The sequence below is a fragment of the Amblyomma americanum genome, chromosome 2, assembly GCF_052857255.1.
Source record: "Amblyomma americanum isolate KBUSLIRL-KWMA chromosome 2, ASM5285725v1, whole genome shotgun sequence".
NCBI lineage: Eukaryota > Metazoa > Arthropoda > Arachnida > Ixodida > Ixodidae > Amblyomma > Amblyomma americanum.
The window spans coordinates 51,763,202-51,781,712 of NC_135498.1; positions in this window are offsets into that span (position 1 = coordinate 51,763,202).

An 18,511-nucleotide genomic window follows, 5' to 3' on the forward strand; every position below is an offset into this window, starting at 1 on the left:
ACACGCTTGAATTCGGTGCGCCAACTATATAGTCCCGTAGCCAGACAGTCTTCAAGACTGCGGTCACAGCCCTGGATAACTAGTTCGCCGCGAGGAGAAATAAGGTATACATGGTATACCTGCTTCGATGCTGGAAACACGAACCGGGAGAACCTTCTGACGCTTTTCTCGGGGACCTGAAGTCGAAAGCCTAGGATTGCAACTTCGAAGGTCAGCCAGAGAAAGTGATCCGAGACCAAGTATGGCATCTCTAACGAGGGTGCGTGCATGAAACTTGTGAAGCTCGAGGACTCAATGTTAGAGACTGTCGCAAAAGTGCGCATGATACATGAGACATCGCAACTGCTCAAGGCTTTCAATAGGAAACCAAGTGTGCCCAAGCAAGACGCAGATCCCGTGCACGTTGTGAGAATGAGAACGACTGAGAAGCCTCTACCAGCCATGTCAGCTCCGACGAAACCGTGCGGATACTGCGGAAACTCCCGCATATTTAAAAATAGTGCATGTCCGGGGTCGGGAAAACAACACAGTGTAAGAACTGTGTAAAACCACTTTGCGAAGAGTGGAGAGTTAGGCTTGCTGGTTTACGATCGTGTTGGGGACAGTGCTAACACAGGACAGAACGAGAACAAGCGCCTGTGTTGTGTTCTCGCTCTGTCCTGTGTTAGCGCTGTTCCCTACACTTTGCGAAGCAGCGCAATGCCGAGGAAGCAACAGAGCTCAGGAGTTCAGGAGTGGGATTCAATTTCAGATGAAGTTCATGCTCCGCAGAAAAAAGAATGGAATCTTTGCTACGCTACAAAACACAGACAGCAACGAGCACATCAGATTCCAGGTTGACAGTGGAGCAACAGTGAACGTCACTCCAAAGAGATACAACCAAGGAAGCGAGCTAGATGAAGCCCCTCACACCTGAAGGTGCACCATGGAACGACCACGACTCCGATAGGCAAGTGCAGCTTCCACCTCGGGAACCCTGTGTCTCAGAAAAAAACACACTCATTTGAATTTGTTGTCGTAGAAAACCCCCTGTCACTACTGTTGTGAAGATATACATCAGAAAAGATGGCACTCATAATGGTAAGCTCTAAGATGGTGTAACCAATCCAGCAAAGTGCATTGTCAGCCACGAAGACTGCCACTGCGGACAAGTTTTCAGCAGTTTTCATGCTAGATCAAGAAAGTTTCCCAGGGACAGTACGCCTGAGCATACATCCAAATGTTCCACCAGACGTATTTGCTGTGTGTAGAGTGTGTCGCTGTAAACAAAAAAAAAAGAGACTGGCGTAGTTTCTATTTTAACATGAAATATCAGGTGTTGCGGCATCCCTCCATAACAGGGCAGCCGCTCAATTGACCCATGTCAAGCATGTGGGTATTGCTGCTCTACATATTACCAACTGCCTCACTCGAACTGTCGAAAGCGCATGTAGCACTATTGTGCTACGTCAGAACTGGTGCAGATATGTAATACACGAAGCTTCTATTCCTCAACCATCTTCGTGGCTTGAGGCAAAGCTAACATCACGAAGCTGGGAGGTTGTGCGTGCTATGTCGCCCAACCGAGAGGATATGTGGCCCAGGTTGGCTTTTCATCAACTCATGGTGGCGGGCCCGTCAGTGCGACCCCTTCAAGGTGGCGGGCCTATCAAGCCAGGGCAGGAACCCAGCAAAGTCGGGTGTAAGGTCCCTAACGTATGCGGCCTCCAGGGAGATCTGACCCGTTGCGCCTGACAGGGTGATGTTTGCGGGAGGGCGTGGCAGAGGCTGCAGTATATGCCAGAAGTCAGGTCCGGTTCCACACAGTCCTTCTTACAGTCCCATCGGAGGATACAAGACTTCTATTTTTGTTAATGCTACTGGGTGAATTCGTTTATCGTACCAGAGAAGGACGATAATATTTTGGCCAAATTATTTTCTAGCATTAAAAAACTGGAGGGGATATTTACGCTCCGAACGAATTGCCGGGCTTGTTGGTGCTTGATGTTTGCATTCTCAGAGCGCGACTTCGAATATCACTCTAAAAATTTTCCCGCTTAGCAAGCGTGAGTGTCGATTTTGTCCACGCTTGCTCTAAGCGTTGTGTGTTTTCACGCTGAAAAATCGAACTTCGTAAGCGTGACTCACAGGATGCTTAACGCTTGCAAAGCGTGACTGAAAGCAATTTTTTGCGCCCTTTCTTTAGGCGCGGTGCGCTTTCTGCGCTCACACTTTCAATCCGAGACTACCGATCGATAGATACAGAAAACGCGAAATGGAGGAGTTTTACTTGATGCGGCATTATCCTGCATTGTAGGCCGTCAGAAATCAACTAAAAAGAACGCTGGAACAAGGTAATTCTTGTCGTGCCGTATTTATGTTCTTGGTGGCTGCTTGTAACAAATCCGATGTCTACCATTAAATAGATAGTTACAAAAATTAACTTTAAATTTTTTTATCTTTCACCTAGCACGAACAACGACATGCGCTGGGAGAACGTAACAAAAGATAGCTAGCTATTTAGAAATTCAGAACGTGGTTTATAGCACACGTAGTATGGAAAAACGTAAGACATTATTTCATGAATGCATTGGCTACGCTCACCATTTTGTACTTAACGGCGCATAATGCGTGCTTACACACTGCTTAAGACCGCCAATTCGTCATTGTGTGCTATGTTGCCTGAACTTCGTTACTAAGCCTTCACAAAAACGCGTTTTCTGGCGTATATTTTGAATAACAAGCGGGTTTCTAAACACTTAAAAAGTGGCCTATCTACGTTTATTCACAGTCATCGCTTTTACAATCTTAGCATGGGCCTGAAAGTTAAAAGAAAAAGTTAATAATTTGTTTTCGTTGAAACACTGTAGTTTCATGATACCATGTTCCCACATATGGACTGCGTAGCTGACGAAGGTAGTGGCAGAGTAGGTCATCTCATTGTTCACTCCAACAGAGGACAACAACAACATCGTTTAGCAGGTGCTTTATAAAAGAACACCGATTCCGTATAGCTCCTGCATTCAATGCCAGTGCGCTAAAGTTACCACGCATGTCACTTCCCCCCTCGGAGCATTCCATCATACCTCTGGTCGGTTTCAACACGTCCACATTGATATCATGGGCCCAATTTCCCCAAGCTGGACCCTATCGCTACTGCCTCACCGCCATCGATCGGTATACTCGACGGCCTGAGGCATGACCCCTCAAAGGAAACACCGCGGAAGATGTCGCCTCGGCCTTCTTCTCCGGCTGGATTGCTCTCTTCGGGCCCTGTTGCCGCTTCACCACCGAACAAGAACGACAGTTCGAATCTCACCTTTTCAGGCTCCTCGGGCTGACCATCGGGTTCGAGCGCCCGAGAACCACCAGCTACCACCCTCACGCCAACGGCATGATCGAGCGTTTCCACCGACAGTTCATAGCAGCCATCATGTGCCACCCGGACTCAACCTGCCTCGAAGCCATCCCAGCCGTCTTCAAGCCGGACATTCAGGGTACACCCGCAGAGCTCGTCTACGGCGAACCACTCCGTCTCCAAGCTGCACCGAATATTTCTTGCTGCACTATCCAGTGGGCAGGTTGTGATGATGCTGCAAGGTCACGTGACCTAGGTGGCCATCCTGCCTCCTAGGTTGCTCTTTTTTCTCTTTATTGCCTGGCTTTGGCCCATAACATATACACAAAAAACACTCAACAAAAACACACAAAACGCTATGTACATACGACACTGTCGTGGTCAGCCAGCATGTGTCTGGCTTCGTCATACTAAAATTCACGAAGCATTTTTCTTTATTGCCTGGCTTTGGCTCATAACATTTAACAAAAAAAAACTCAACAAAAAACACACAAAACACTAAACATACAGAGCCGTGGTCGCGATTTTTCGCTCACAACGCCGATGCCAATTCCGACACCGGATTTTCTGGAGAACGGGGCCTTTAGCTATGTGCGTTTAAAAATTCAAACAGTAAAAAAATCAGTCTCCACGTACGAGCTTCCACCACCCACCCGCCCGCGCGCCTCCCCCTTACCGCGGCCGCCAGCCGCCAATGCACACGCGCAGATGGCTCCATCTTTGCATGTGCATTAGCGGCCGCGGTAAGCGATCACATTAGATATTTTATTTTACACTTGCAGTATTATTATTTTTTACATTTGATAATTTATTTCACACTTAGGTTATTATTAGTTTTTATTTATTTATATTAGCTATATTATGTTACAGTTAGAGTATTGTTAGTTTTTAATTGTTATTTTACAGTTGCGCTATTTCCGCAGTGGAGACCCACGGAAGGCTTCCCTTATTACGTGTACCCGTATAGTACACGGGCGTTTTCGCACCCATTCTCCAACCTGGGTGCAGTCTCCGAGGCCGGGTTACGAGCCCGTGCACCTGCCCAACGCAGTCGCGTAACGCCTTAGCCACTGCGCCACCTCGAAGAGTAACTACCAGTGGTTAAGGGCGCCTTATATGTGTACAAGGTACAGCGATAAGCACTTTTAAGCTGCTCGGCAGGCGTGGCAAGCATATAATAAAGGGTTGGGGGTGCGAACAAAGGGGCCCTGAAATCCCCCCCCCCCCCCCCCCCCCCCCCAGTCACCAATCACATTTTTTAATGGCAGTGCTACGCCTAGTAACTCCTCCCCGTCAGTCATTTTGCAAGACTATCATAGCCTCACCGAAAAAGAGCACTGGGGGGTACATTAAGCTCCTTCCTAAGGGTACAACGCAACCGTTTTGGGGTTAGTGCCCTTATTGTGGAAATGGCCATTCTCCACTGTACATTCATAGATCACTTTGAGTGCTGACGTCACTTCTGGTGCAGTAGTGGGGTGGTTAAGCGATGCGCCACTACAACGGCAGGTGGCTCTTTCAAACACAGGTACCGGTGGGGCTTGAGAGACGCAGGTTGCTCTTCCCGAGCCACTTCTGTCAGCCAATCAATGGTTGCACTGCCACGGTTGGCAGTTTGCTCACAATCCGGTGGGCAGGTTGTGATGAAGCCACAAGGTCACGTGACTGGCGCCCACCTGGGTTGCTTCTCTGGGGATCTTTCGCTCACGGTCGCCGACGCCCGGGGGCTCCGAAGCATTCTTTTGAGGGGGGGGGGGGGGGGGGGAAGGAATTCGAGTTTGTTCACTAGTTTATTTCACGTTTCATTTATATCTTTATTCAATTTTATTTACGTTTGTATTTTTATTTCACTGTTCAAATTGACTTCTTCATTAATGTACATAAAACTTACATTGAAATGCATGACGGAAACCGACATCCATCCATCCATCCATCCATCCATCCATCCATCCATCCATCCATCCATCCATCCATCCATCCATCCATCCATCCATCCATCCATTCATCCATCCATCCATCCGTCCATCTGGCGCTTCTCTTGCTGAAGGTCAAACTGCAACAACACCCGATGACCTTGGTGAAACATGGCGTAGTGGAGCTCTCGCTCCAAAAGGCCTGAAGTTAAATAGTGGACAACACCGCAAGCTGTGGAAAGGAAACTGTTAGGGGTTCAGAGAGGAAAAATGAAGAGAGCAGATTTGATATCCTAGAAAAAATTTAAGAGCTGAAATGGACATGAGCAGGGCAGATAACGCATGATCGCTTAGGATGACGGAGTGAATTCCAAGAGAAAGAAAGCATTTAGGAAGCAGCAGCAGGGAGTCACATGGACACGTGGGATTTGGGGATAGATGGCCGAAGCTGACGGAGGAGGTCAGTGGGGATTGCCTTTCTCTTGTACTGGATATGGAGGGGCTGATGATTATGATGATAGAGTGACACTGAATGCGATTGGCAGCGGCCAGTATTGACGCTCATCCTACGACTAACACTGGACGATGTGTTAATTAAATAAATGCTTCCAATACGGTTCCAGCGAGGAACGGGCGGACAGTGAAGTATTACGCGTAATCTCACGCTAAATAATCGTCTTATCCCAGCACCTTCGCCATTTCTTGTGAGGTGCGTACAACCCTTCAGGCGCATTTTTTTCTTCTCCCTGCTGGCGAGTGCTGTGGAGACTTTAGTCGAACTCTTGAAGTTGAAGTTGAAAGTTTATTTTTTGAAGTCCAGAACAAGCAGACAGACCGCATGCAGGTGGGGCCCCCCATGAGGATAAATTTCAATAGACAACCAATCAGTAAACTGCGAAACAAAAGCTAAAAAGAATATCAGTGTACACGAATTATACTGCGAAGCAACACAGACAATAAGAAGCAAGGTATGTTCTAACAACGTTGTCCCAGCCGCTGTGGTAAACTAGTGCCCTCTGCAGATTTTGCATCTGACGAGACGTTTCAGTTTTCTTCTCTGCGCGATAGATGGCAGAAGCAGATGGACCGTGGTAAAGTCCCTTGATTCTGAAAGTACGCCTTTCTGTGAACTTTGCCGCCGCTCCGCCATAGAGCTACTACTACCAACAGACTGTCGCACATCCCCCTCTCCCGACCCTCTGCTCGGCGATTTTCTGAGCGTTGATTGCCCCTCCGGCAGTCGCAGGCGAAACGCGCGCGAAAGGATCGTTTTGCTTTTGTTTGAGTTTTTCGTCGACGCCTTGTGCAGGTCGTCTGCCTCTGCTGCTGGTCGAGCTCCGTTGAGTTAAGCGCTGACAGTTCGAAATCTACATAAAGTGGCGCGTTATGCCCGGTTGCGGTGCATTTCAATGCATAAGCCGATGTGAAAATGGCATGGTATTCGCGATTCATCGAGGAAAGTATCACATCAGCCGTTGAAAGAAAAAATGAATCCACAACATCGCCCAAGCCCACCGTCCTCGATGTAGTACTCTGGATTACTTGATGCCTACTGTGGATACTTGAAATTTTTTGCGAGCTCATCAGGAAACACACAATGTGATCATTGCGTGTCGTTTTGCACGTTATCCTTGCTATTTGATTGGCATTGCTCTGTGTGTTCTATTCGCGACTTTTGGCGTGCGGAATGCGCCTGTTATAACCGCTTTAATTTCTGGATATCAGTTTGTGTGGGTTTCCGCGAAAAACATTTGCATCGCAGAAGTAAATTTTTTTGCTTACAAATACGCGTGCTTCTGAAGTGGCGCAGAATAGAATACATGTTGATTTTCGTAGTGTATACGGCAGTGTCTCTGCCGTGTGTCCCAGAGCTCTAGTGTGGTAGTTTTAATGGTGTTACACCATCGTTTGTCTAGGGATGACAATGGATATTAATTTTTAGAACGATTATGGCATTTGTTCGACCGTTACGACTGCGCGCAACTCTACCGCGATTCCGAGGTCTGACGCCACCTGAGGAGCGAGGCACACAAAACGTGCATTTCAGGGCGAGCTTTGACGCGTCGTAGGCGAAATCGTTATGATATATTACATTCAATGAGAGTTTCAAAAATAAAACGAACTTCTTAAACTCCGCAGTTTATAAAATATTACCACCTGCGTTTTTTCCTTTTGTATATTATTTCCTCCCTCAATTGTCTTGCAGGTTGTCGCTCCAGTAATCTATCCATGTACTAAGACCCATATACGCATCTACTGTAGACAGATCCGAAATTTGTAACGTATTTCAGCAGGACTTATTATAAACCACTACTTCCAATTTTTCTCCTCAACCAGACATCGCATCGCCCTCTGAAGTTCCTCTCTGACAGAGGCGAGAATTGTGAATACGAGTCTTTTGTAATTGAAAATTGGTTTTGGTGGTAAGCAAATGGCGCAGTATCTGTCTCGCATCTCAGCGGACACCTGAACCGCGCCTTAAGGGAAATGATAAAGGAGGGAGTGAAAGAACAAAGGAAGAAAGAGGTGCCGTAGTGGAGGGTTCCGGAATAATTTCGACCACCTGGGGAATCTTTAACGTGCACTGACATCGCACAGCACACGGGCGCCTTTGCGTTTCGCCTCCATCGAAACGCTGCCGCCGCGGTCGGGTTCGAACCCGGCTACTCCGGATCAGTAGCCGAGCGCTCTAAAAACTGAGACACGGCGGCGGGTCTTTTACATTGATCAGTATCCGTCCATCTCTTTCACAATTTTAGCATTTGTTGCGCCGTCTAGCCGCGAAACTCTGAATTAAAATTTGGCCATCACCGACGGACAGTCTCTGTAGGTAATCATACGGACTTGCCTACACTTTTCCTGGCTCACCACGTATACATCAGTACCTAGCACATCCTTATAGCATTCGTTTTAACACTATATGCGGAGAGACAATAAGCTAACCTCCAAAATGTGGCCCATTCGGAGCCAGGTTATGATGATGCGTATGGCACGTGAGATTCCAAAGTGGTATGAACAAAAGAGCTCGGAGTAATAGTTGTTCTTTTCGCACGCGACAGCCATCACAGAAACGTGCCAATGGTGACAACAAACTTCTACTTGAACAGTAACACTTTCCCCAGAAGTTATTAAATTGGTTTTTCGACCACTCTATGTTAGCAAAAATTTGAGGAGCACCCAAGCTCCGCCTTAAGAGTGTGACGGGATAGCGTAATGGGATAGTTCCCCTATTCGCAGAAGGTGATTCTCTACTTTACATTCATAAATCCTTGGGAGACCTCATACCCCAGCTGGCACAGTGGTGCAGCGGTCAAGCGATGCGCCACTGCCCTGAGACGACAGGTGCTGCCATCTGTGGGCCTTGTGAGGCCCAGGTTGCTCTTCCCAAGAGAGCAGTCATTAACTGCCACCTGCCACGGTGGGCAGTTTTCTCCCTATCCGGTGAGCAGGTTAGGATGGAGCCTCAAGGTCACGTGACCTACGTCGCCCACTTTCCTCCTGAGTTCTCTCTGGGGACCATATGCCGGAGCCATGCCAATGATTTTTCGCTCACGACATCGCCGGGAGTGGATTTTCTGGTTGTTGGCGCCTCTAACGCTACCGCGTTAAGATTAGCGATGGTAGGAGGGGAAACGTTAACGTTATTTCTGTGTTTTTGAATATTTTGTTCCAAATGTTTGTTCACGTGTCTTAAAATGGTCAAGCAGCCGCTGTGCATTACCGATTAAATCAAGGTCGAATGTACGCACTGCAGATCAACTCATGGCGCTGATATAGTTTGGCGTCCAACTTAAGCCCTATGTGAATATTTTGTACGTTTTCAAAACACTGGCGCTCAATTGATGTTTCATACATCTAGCATGTCCAGGCATACGCTTATACACTCCACGCTGCGGAAAACTGCATCGTAACACCATCTAAAGCACAAGACATCGAAACGAGTCAAGCGACATGCCTGCATATAATAAAGGGCTCCCATTGGCTTTCTCGATCCCAGATGCCGCCTGTAGTTGGCGCTACGATGCAGTTTTCCGTTGCTCCGGCACCCGTGCGTTGAATATACCATATTTGTCCCCGATAGTACATCATATACAGTGACCGGGACGTGTAGATCTCTTTGGGACATAAAATAGACATAAGTGGTTTATTGCCTTTACAATGTAGTTTCTGGAAGGAATTTCTGTGGTGAAAATGTCTGGGCAAGGTTCGCGTCATAGCCATGGAGGGTTGCGGCAAATGCGGCACATCCGTGGATTGGTCTGAGACCTTACATCATCGTGTGCAACGTTCAAGGCGTGATGCAGCCTCCTGCATGACTAGAAAAAAGCAGCTGCTTTTTGTTCCGGCAAAAACTCCGCGTTTTCACAGTGATGTACGGAACAGATGGGCGACAAAGTTTCATGAAAGAATCGAACCAACAAATAAAAATAAAACGTTGCAGTTGCGCTCAGTACACGTACTGCTCCACGGATATGGAGCATTTGCATATGTTCCATGTTATGGCATGTGCACTTGTTCTTACGCCTAGTGCAATGGCAATGATTAAAATTTTGTTCCCTTTGCGTTTTCCATGGTACAAAGCCGAACTCGGATATATCAGACTCGTAGGAGACCGCGTAATGCTTCGAAATATCAATAATCCGATGTGTAAAAAAGAGTGCAAGAGATAAGCTCATCAGAACCTAGAAGCGAGAATGAATTGCACACTTTCTAGTCATGCGCATCTTCAAGCGATTATTTCAGCGCACGGTGCTTTGAACCTAGCCGATTTCTACGATGTTTGTTTACGGTGTATAATTCTGTCCTGAGTACACTGTAAATAGAATAATTTCATTTAATGCACCTTTGCTCTCCGCAACGCCCTCGGATGCGAGGCACACCAATCGAGGGCTGCCGTAGGCTTCAGCTAGGTTGGCTTCAGGGCATGGCAGCGATGTGGCGTTGAGAAGGAGTACAAGAGACCGAAGTCCATCTTCGAGCCCCCCCAACACACACACACACACACACACACACACACACACACACACACACACACACACACACACACACACACACACACACACACACACACACACACACACACACACACACACACACACACACACACACACACACACACACACACACACACACACACACACACACACACACACACACACACACACACACACACACACACACACACACACACACACACACACACACACACACACACACACACACACACACACACACACACACACACACACACACACACACACACACACACACACACACACACACACACACACACACACACACACACACACACACACACACACACACACACACACACACACACACACACACACACACACACACACACCTCATCACGCGGCTTGGAGGAGGTAGGGCGAGGAGGTTGGAGAACGGAGAAACTGCAATTTGCCGCATATAGTCGGTACGAAAGTGTTCCGAGGTTCGCTATATCTCGTTGTAGAAACATTTGACTTCGCAAAAACGACATTAAAAATACATGGTCTTCTATAAACGCTTCCAAGGGGAATGGCTGTTCCTTCGTTATAGCCGTTATTTGAATATAAACCGTTTCAACTGTACCCGCAAAATGTGCTAGTCTGAGTATTGTTTTAATATAATACACATTACGAACCAGCAGTTTTACTAGTCTCCGTCCACACGTTTTAAGAGGACCTATGAAAATGATGAGTGGTAAGATATTTACAATGTTAAATTCCTGAGTTGGCCAACGTGCTTTGGGGTGCGCACGCGTACGTACGTACGTACGTGCGTGCGTGTGTGTGTGCGTGCGGGCGCGCGCGCGCGCGTATGTGTGTGTGTGTGTGTGTGTGTGTGTGTGTGTGTGTGTGTGTGTGTGTGTGTGTGTGTGTGTGTGTGTGTGTGTGTGTGTGTGTGTGTGTGTGTGTGTGTGTGTGTGTGTGTGTGTGTGTGTGTGTGTGTGTGTGTGTGTGTGTGTGTGTGTGAAGGGGAGGGGTGTGCGCTCGAGTGCAAAAAGGATAACGGAGAGGTAAGCGGCCACATTGAAGGGTCGATTACCTTTGAATTATCGACCACCGCGATGAGAATGCATAAAAGGCAGCTGCAAGGGGACAGATGGTGGGGCAGGATGTGTAAAGCATGCAGGGACCAATTTTATTCAGATGAGTCAGGCCATGAAAGGTTCAAAAGAAGTTTAGCAACTTTGTGACACACACGGTGTTCTGTTTTACAAACAAAAGAATGCCTTTTAAACTTCATGTGTCAGTTGCAAAGGAACGAATGATACCAAAAAACAACGCTAAGAATACAGCCAAATATGTACTGCAATATTTGAAGTTCATGTTCAAAGCGACGCTTCAGAGTAGTATTGGGGGCCAATTCTATGAGGGGAAAATAGGTTTACCACTCTGACGAAGTGCCAGGTCCTCAGAAGCATTAACTGCTCTGCTCAGTCAAGTTCCAGGTGGAAGGTTATTGCACTCAGTGGGCGTGGAGCAAGCGCGTGTGCAGCGGCGGAGGTGCTATTCCCTTGTCTTAATGAGGGTGGCATCATACAAGCTGACGAGTTTAGGCGGTGACGTGGTGGGGGTCACCGGGTGGGTCGCGAAATGTGCCTGACTTTGTGAACTGAGGAGGTCGCGTGAGACCCGTTCAGTACGAATCGGCTGCGGGAAGCGAGCTGTCTGGCGTCGCATGTCCTGGAGAGGCAGTGTGCTTACGCATTGAAGTACGCGTAATGCCTGAAGGGCGTCGGGTGCGGGGGACGACGAGGCCCATGGGGAGCTGGGGAATGGCGTCCACAGATGAACGCGCCTGCTGAACAGCTACCAGCTCTTTGTTTATGGAGGACGGGGTTTCGGTGATCAGGTAACTACGCGTCTTATTATGGGCGGGCTGGCGAGGAAAGTAAATCGTCCCTTTTGTTTCACAGCCCCGGGTGATGGCCCCTGCACAGATAACGATGAAGCCACGAGACCGGCGGGCATTTGTTTTTCGACAATGCGCTGGCGAAGAGAGGACGTGGCATGATTTTATTTTGGACGGCGACTGACAGTAGCTCTGTTGCACACAGCTGTGCAAAGTCGCAGACAGGAAGAACCGGTGCCGGCAGTGGCAGTACGGTCCGCAAAGAAGCTTAAGTCACGAGTGTACCTGTCTTAAAGTGCACGTGTCGACAACCAGCCTCAGGGCTCAGGTGCACTGGTTCATGCATATTGCGTAATTGTGCGTCCTCTCGGCTTTTCCCCTCATAGCCTCTCAGTTGACGGGTTTAAAGGGGCTGCGAAACACTGCTTGAACGAATGCCTGTTACACTTCAGCTGGATTCTTTATGTCACACAGATGCTGAGTCAAAAAGAATTACGAGAATGGATGTATAGGAACGGGAGTTATTCAATGAAGAAATTTCAAAATACAAGCAAACAAAATGCTGCCCTCAACTCGATTTTCGCATGGGTTTCCATTCCCATTTCACTCCCCCCATGACGACACTTAATGCGACCAATCAAAACAGCCTAGCTGACCACGTGGCGGAAATTTTGCACTCCATGGTTGCCTGTTCTCTGTAACTCGTTCATGCCAAGGCTGGCAGCGCCGTTTACATGGTTACAACAACCATGTGAACGCCCAGCTGACCCAGCGATGCTTCATCGTCACGTCGACGGCGCAGAAGGGAACACTGATCAGTGACGTTCCCTTAATTATGGATCCGAACTCGAGCGCGAGATACTGCGACGGTGTTACCGCCTGTGCCAGATATCAGACACATTTAGCATAGCGCGTACCGCTACTGCTTGCCGCCTACCATCGCCCGTCGCTCCTAACGCGCTGGTTGGTCACGGAGATCAAGCAGCGCGAGCTGTTGACGGGAACGTGGCGCCATCTGGCGCTGCCGCCCGGTGATCCTCCACAAGCTGACGATGCGCACTGCCCGTTAAATGTGAAATGAACGCATCCTTCTTTGGGACCGAAACGAACGCTTATAGAGTGCAATGGCTCGATCGGATCGATTCCGCAAAGCCGCCCTCAGATATATAGAGTGTAGCCACAAGCGCTGAGTCCTAGGCCATAGGATGCTTACAGAGAGGCGCAAAGTCCTTCGATCCAAAAAGTAGCCAGAGCCTCTGGTGGTGTATTTTTGTTTTACTTGTTTTACAGTACTTTTATCTAGGGCAAACAAGTAGGTTTTTTTAATGTAGTATAAACACAAAAAACTGACGAAACGTATCTCTAGTTATGAACACAATTTGCAGTATATTTACTCTTTGTCCAATGATCAAGCTCCCACTAAGTGATGTCATATCCGCTGCTAAAAACCGCCACTGTATGGTGACACCGTCAGCGCCACGAATTTGTTTTTGCGAGCTAATTAAAATATTAAAAACTGCAGTATACGCGGTACGACCAATGCTAATAGCATCACTATAACTCATTCTATGCAACCAACAGGCAAAACAATGCACTGAAAATGTGTTTCGGGGCCCCTTTAAGGAAATTTCTTTGTGCCGCTGTCAAATGCTGTAGCTGCGCTTGATATACGATGCGTGGTTGCGAAACAGCCTTCACGAAATGTAATGCGAAGCGGATCAAACAGAATGTCTGATAAACATGTTTAACCAGGGCAAACCATGTAGTCCCCGTTTCAGATTATAAAGGATCGTCAACTTTATAGAATTTTCACCGCCCGGCTTTCTTGATGTGGGGTGCCACAGTTGAAAACAAATTGGTGAGGTCGCTAGTTTAATGCGTCGCCAACGATTGGCTCCTGGAGTGTATGTAGCGTTGCTCAATGGAAGCTGAGGGCAAATTGATGAAGCGAACATGACGAAAATCGTTGCTTTTGAAGGAGAGGTATGTTTTTTCTTCACTCGGATCAGTTTTGCCATTTTGAGATGAGTGGTTTCTGCAGTAATATCCGCATATATTTCCTGCTTCCATCATTAGGCGGTAATCAACGATCATAGTGGACGCTGTTATTGTATGCTGTGAATCTTCTTATAACGTTCAGGTTACACCCACGACAATAATAATATTAATAATTGGTTTTTGGGGAAAGGAAATGGCGCAGTATCTGTCTCATATATCGTTGGACACCTGAACCGCGCCGTAAGGGAAGGGATAAAGGAGGGAATGAAAGAAGAAAGACACCCACGACAGCCCGAATCCATTTCTTTCAGTACTCCTTCTTTCCCTGAACCATAGCTGAATGGTATTTCTTGCCTCAGGACCTTTTACAAGTAGACAATCTACCTCAATTTAGAACTTGTTTGTTCCGTTACCGAAGTCTATAGAAACCCTTTGTTTTTTTTTAAATTCATTATCTCCTTTACTTGCGGTTCCGATCCTCGGTGGTCTGAAACCAAACACATTATTATGAACACTCGTCCTACCTGATGCACCTGTCGCTGTATGTGCGTAGCACGATGACTGTGTCATGATACTTGGGGGCTTCATGTAAGTTTGTTTACATTTTATAATTGTGACTGCGTGTTCTTGTTTAGTTTGTCCGCATCCCACCCTTTAAATGCTCTATTTCTTGCGCTGCTTTCTTCCGTGTGTATACCAACTCGGCCAACTCCCCCGACTGACGGTTTGTAATGTTGTATTCAGCTTTGACACGCTGAATTCTCATGCTGATTCACATGATTTTCTTTTCTGTAGTCGATTTCTAAAAATTCATCTTGCATTAGACCCGGCCGATCCAAATAAGCGAGTATGCATTCCATTGTAACGACTGCAATAAAGCTGTGAAAACAAGAAATGAACACAAAAAAAAAGTCGCATGTTGCCCTCTACTACGAAGGTATACCTCATGATCGGCGAAGTTCGTTTATGTTCGTGATAGCTTTGCAATAGCTGCGTTATTTCAGAGGAAGTGTCTAAAGATACGTCCGACGTCCCCTTCGCATTAAAGGTACGGCGGACGGTGCTTTAAGCGCATGGCTAAAGTAACGTCCAGCGTATTCCCGTCGCGCTGCTTGCTGCTTCTGTAGGAGCTGCAAAGAGAAGTTCGTCCATTCTTACATCTCCGTCTGTCGCTCAATCGTTGCGGCGACTGCGAAGCTTGTTCTCTCGTCAGGCGACGCTTTGCACATAGCTATATATGCTGAATAACCTGACATTTCAAGCGGGATCCGCGGCGATAAATGCACACGCTTTTCTCCGCACATAGTGGAACAGTCCTAGCACTCGCACAAATTGCACGGATCGGCGTCTTCACGCCCAGTTCGCCGTTACGAGCGCCACCGTCGGGTCGCATGCAAACGACATCGCAGGTGGCGTACGCCAGCCGATTGAACAGCAGATATGTGTATTCGCTCGGCGCCTTCGCATTCAGGCTTAGTAAATACACTCTTAATGTGTCACCTCAAATCTTGTTAAAATTTTAAGCAAGCTATTTCATTATGAGTATCGCTGCACTGACTTAATTGTGAAGCGCGGCGGCCTACTTGCTGGGAATCGAGCGCGCGTACCGGACGCAGCACACACAAAATTGTGCATGCAGAGCACCTGTCCGTAATACGTAAAAAAAAATGTCACGTTAGCTCTTCTTTTCTAAAAAATAGAACGCTCACCTTTAACTTTTTTTAGTTTCTGCCTCACAGACAAGGCAAATAGAGTGAATAGTATGCGTAACTTTTTAGAGCACGGTGGCGCAGCGGCGATGACTAGGCCTCGTCGCGAAAAAATGCTCCACCGCATGCGTACGGAGGCGGAGGACCCAGTATGACGGAAGCTTGTGCAATCCTCTTCCGGGAAAACAGCAACGCCTTTCAGGGATGGCGAGGCAAGTGCCCCGCTCACAGCGTGGTCTTTCGCCCGGAAGTTTGCAGATGTGATGTTAAACTGGTTAAACCCTCGGCAGTTCGAGATTAGCCACGGGTCCCCGATCAGCCGCTGCCGCATGTCGCACGTATATTTGATGCAATGATGCGGCGCGCACTCAAGTTCGAATTTAGGACTGCGGGTCACCGCGATCGAGAAAAGAGGTGCTTGGAAGCACCGCTTGCAAGTGAGGAAAATGTGCTTAACAGTCATTGAGCTACAATGATTGCTGAGAAGAAGTGGAGTGAATTCGTCACTTTATTTGGGGTTTTCTAAATGTCGTCCATAGGCGTGCATAGGTCTCTCCATAAGGGGGGCCAAAGTTCATGGTAGCGCCCTTTCATGCCTTCTAGATATAGCAGGGAACTGTATGGTAGAAATTTGCGCCCCCTTTCCAAATGCCCATCAAGGGAGGGGGGGCTTTATTTTCTGCGCACGCCTATGAGCTGTCGTCCCATTCGTAGAGGGAACAAGACGTGAGACGAGTATTGCCCATACTGGAATGTCGATCGCGTATTCGTACTCCCCCTTTCCACCACCTCACCCCACTAACAATTTCGCTGGCCTCATACGAGAGCTGCTGGTAGATTTATCGATCCTTTTACTGGGAACCGACAGTAGAATTCTTTAAAGTTCTTTTCCCCGCTTTACGTTACCACAATGACATATTGAATACTGAAGTTTGTGCACGCAGAATCGCGTGGTTTCTGCCAGGAACGGTGTATACCCTTGCGACGTATTGTTCCGCGCAAGCATTTCCGTGGAGCAAATTTCTCCGCAACCTTCCCGTCGTAGTCACGCAGCCTGTCGGTTGGTGCCGCGCAGCTGCGGATTCGTCCCAGACCTTTCGTCATTGCGTGGGATGTCTGTGGTGTGACGCAGCGGTCTGCACAGGATCATAAGCAGCTGCGTTATCGTGTTGGCAGAAGCGCTCTACTTTTTGTTCTTTTTTCTTTCAGTGGTGTACACGAACAAGTGCGCGATGAGCTTCCTGGACGAAGCGAACCTACGGGAAAAAAAGCAAAGAAAAATTTGCAGAACGATGAGACATGGGATGCTATAATTCTGCAAAAACAGTGGTTTTACCCGTCATTATTCATTCGGTATTATTGCTCTAATCTATGGTTTTGCTTTAAATCGAGGAGTAACGCATGTGACAAAATTTTTCTTGGCAGTGAAGGTGTGCAGAGTAGGATCGAGAGTGGCTGTGAGTGGGTGGGTAAGAGTCAAGCTAGGGAAGGAGGTGGCTGGTGGGTGCTGCTTCTAGAAGTTGGAGACACCTCTTTCTTTCCTCGAGGCTTCACTTCAAAAGACATCAGATTCCTTTTTTTTTTTTTGGGGGGGGGGTTTACAGAAACTCTGCTTCGCAGTAAAACGATCTATTTCCACTGCATATGTACTGCTCCATCCAATGCCTTGTGCAGTTCTTATTTCTAGCGGAAGAGCAATGAATAAAAAAATTTGTTTCCTTTGCGTGTGCCTTGCTTTAACAACAAAGTGCTGAATCGTCGAACGGGACGGCAATAGCCCACAGCTGACTGAATTGTGCGAGAAATTAAATCCTATAGTTTTATTTTTGTGCGGTGTTATTCATTTTGATGGTGTTACGAACTCAGTATCACACGGGGACTTTAAACGGAGCGATTGATGCGCCTTAAATACACGTGCTTCTCAATATAGCTGCTACAAAATATTGCTAGTCTGAGAATTGCTCCAAGACAAGCCAGCAGTTATACCAGCCTCCACCGGCACATCTTACGAGAACCTTTCAAAATGATGAATGGGAAGTAATTTACGGAGTTCAGTTCCTCACTCATTCAAAGTGCTAGTTCAAGCGAGCACTCAAGCCCAGAAAAGGGATAGTGTAGTGAGATGCCACCTGCAGCCCACCGCAGATGTGTAGCAGTATCGTTGACCGCTTAATTATCTGACTACGGAATTTGAAGGAATAAAACTAGCTGAAAGTGCAGAGATAGGGGGAAAGAACTTGTGGTCAGCACGCATGGATCGATTTTCTCGGACGGGTCAGGCCACGAAAATTTCAGAAGTTTGAAAACCAACGATGTTTGTAATCCCTTAACAGTTGTGCGTGTCAGCCTTCCAGCATAAAGCCACGAAACAGCAATAAGACCATTGTCAAATGTGCATTGCCATCTCGGGTTGCTTTGAAGCGATGTTTTTTTGGCTACAGTGAGTGATTATACCAGTGGGAAGAGGTTTACCGTATTAATGAAGTCCTGGATTATCTGATCATAGAAGGTTGTGGCCAAGTACTACACCAGGGTGGCCAAATACTGCTCTGGTGAGAGAGTGCGTTGTCGGTTCTGGTCACCGAGATCAGGCCGCACTCCAGGCCTGGTTATGCAATTCCATCGACACGCGGATTTTTTTTTTGAAACCCGGTGGAGAATTGCGCGGCGCCAGGATTTGAACACCGGTC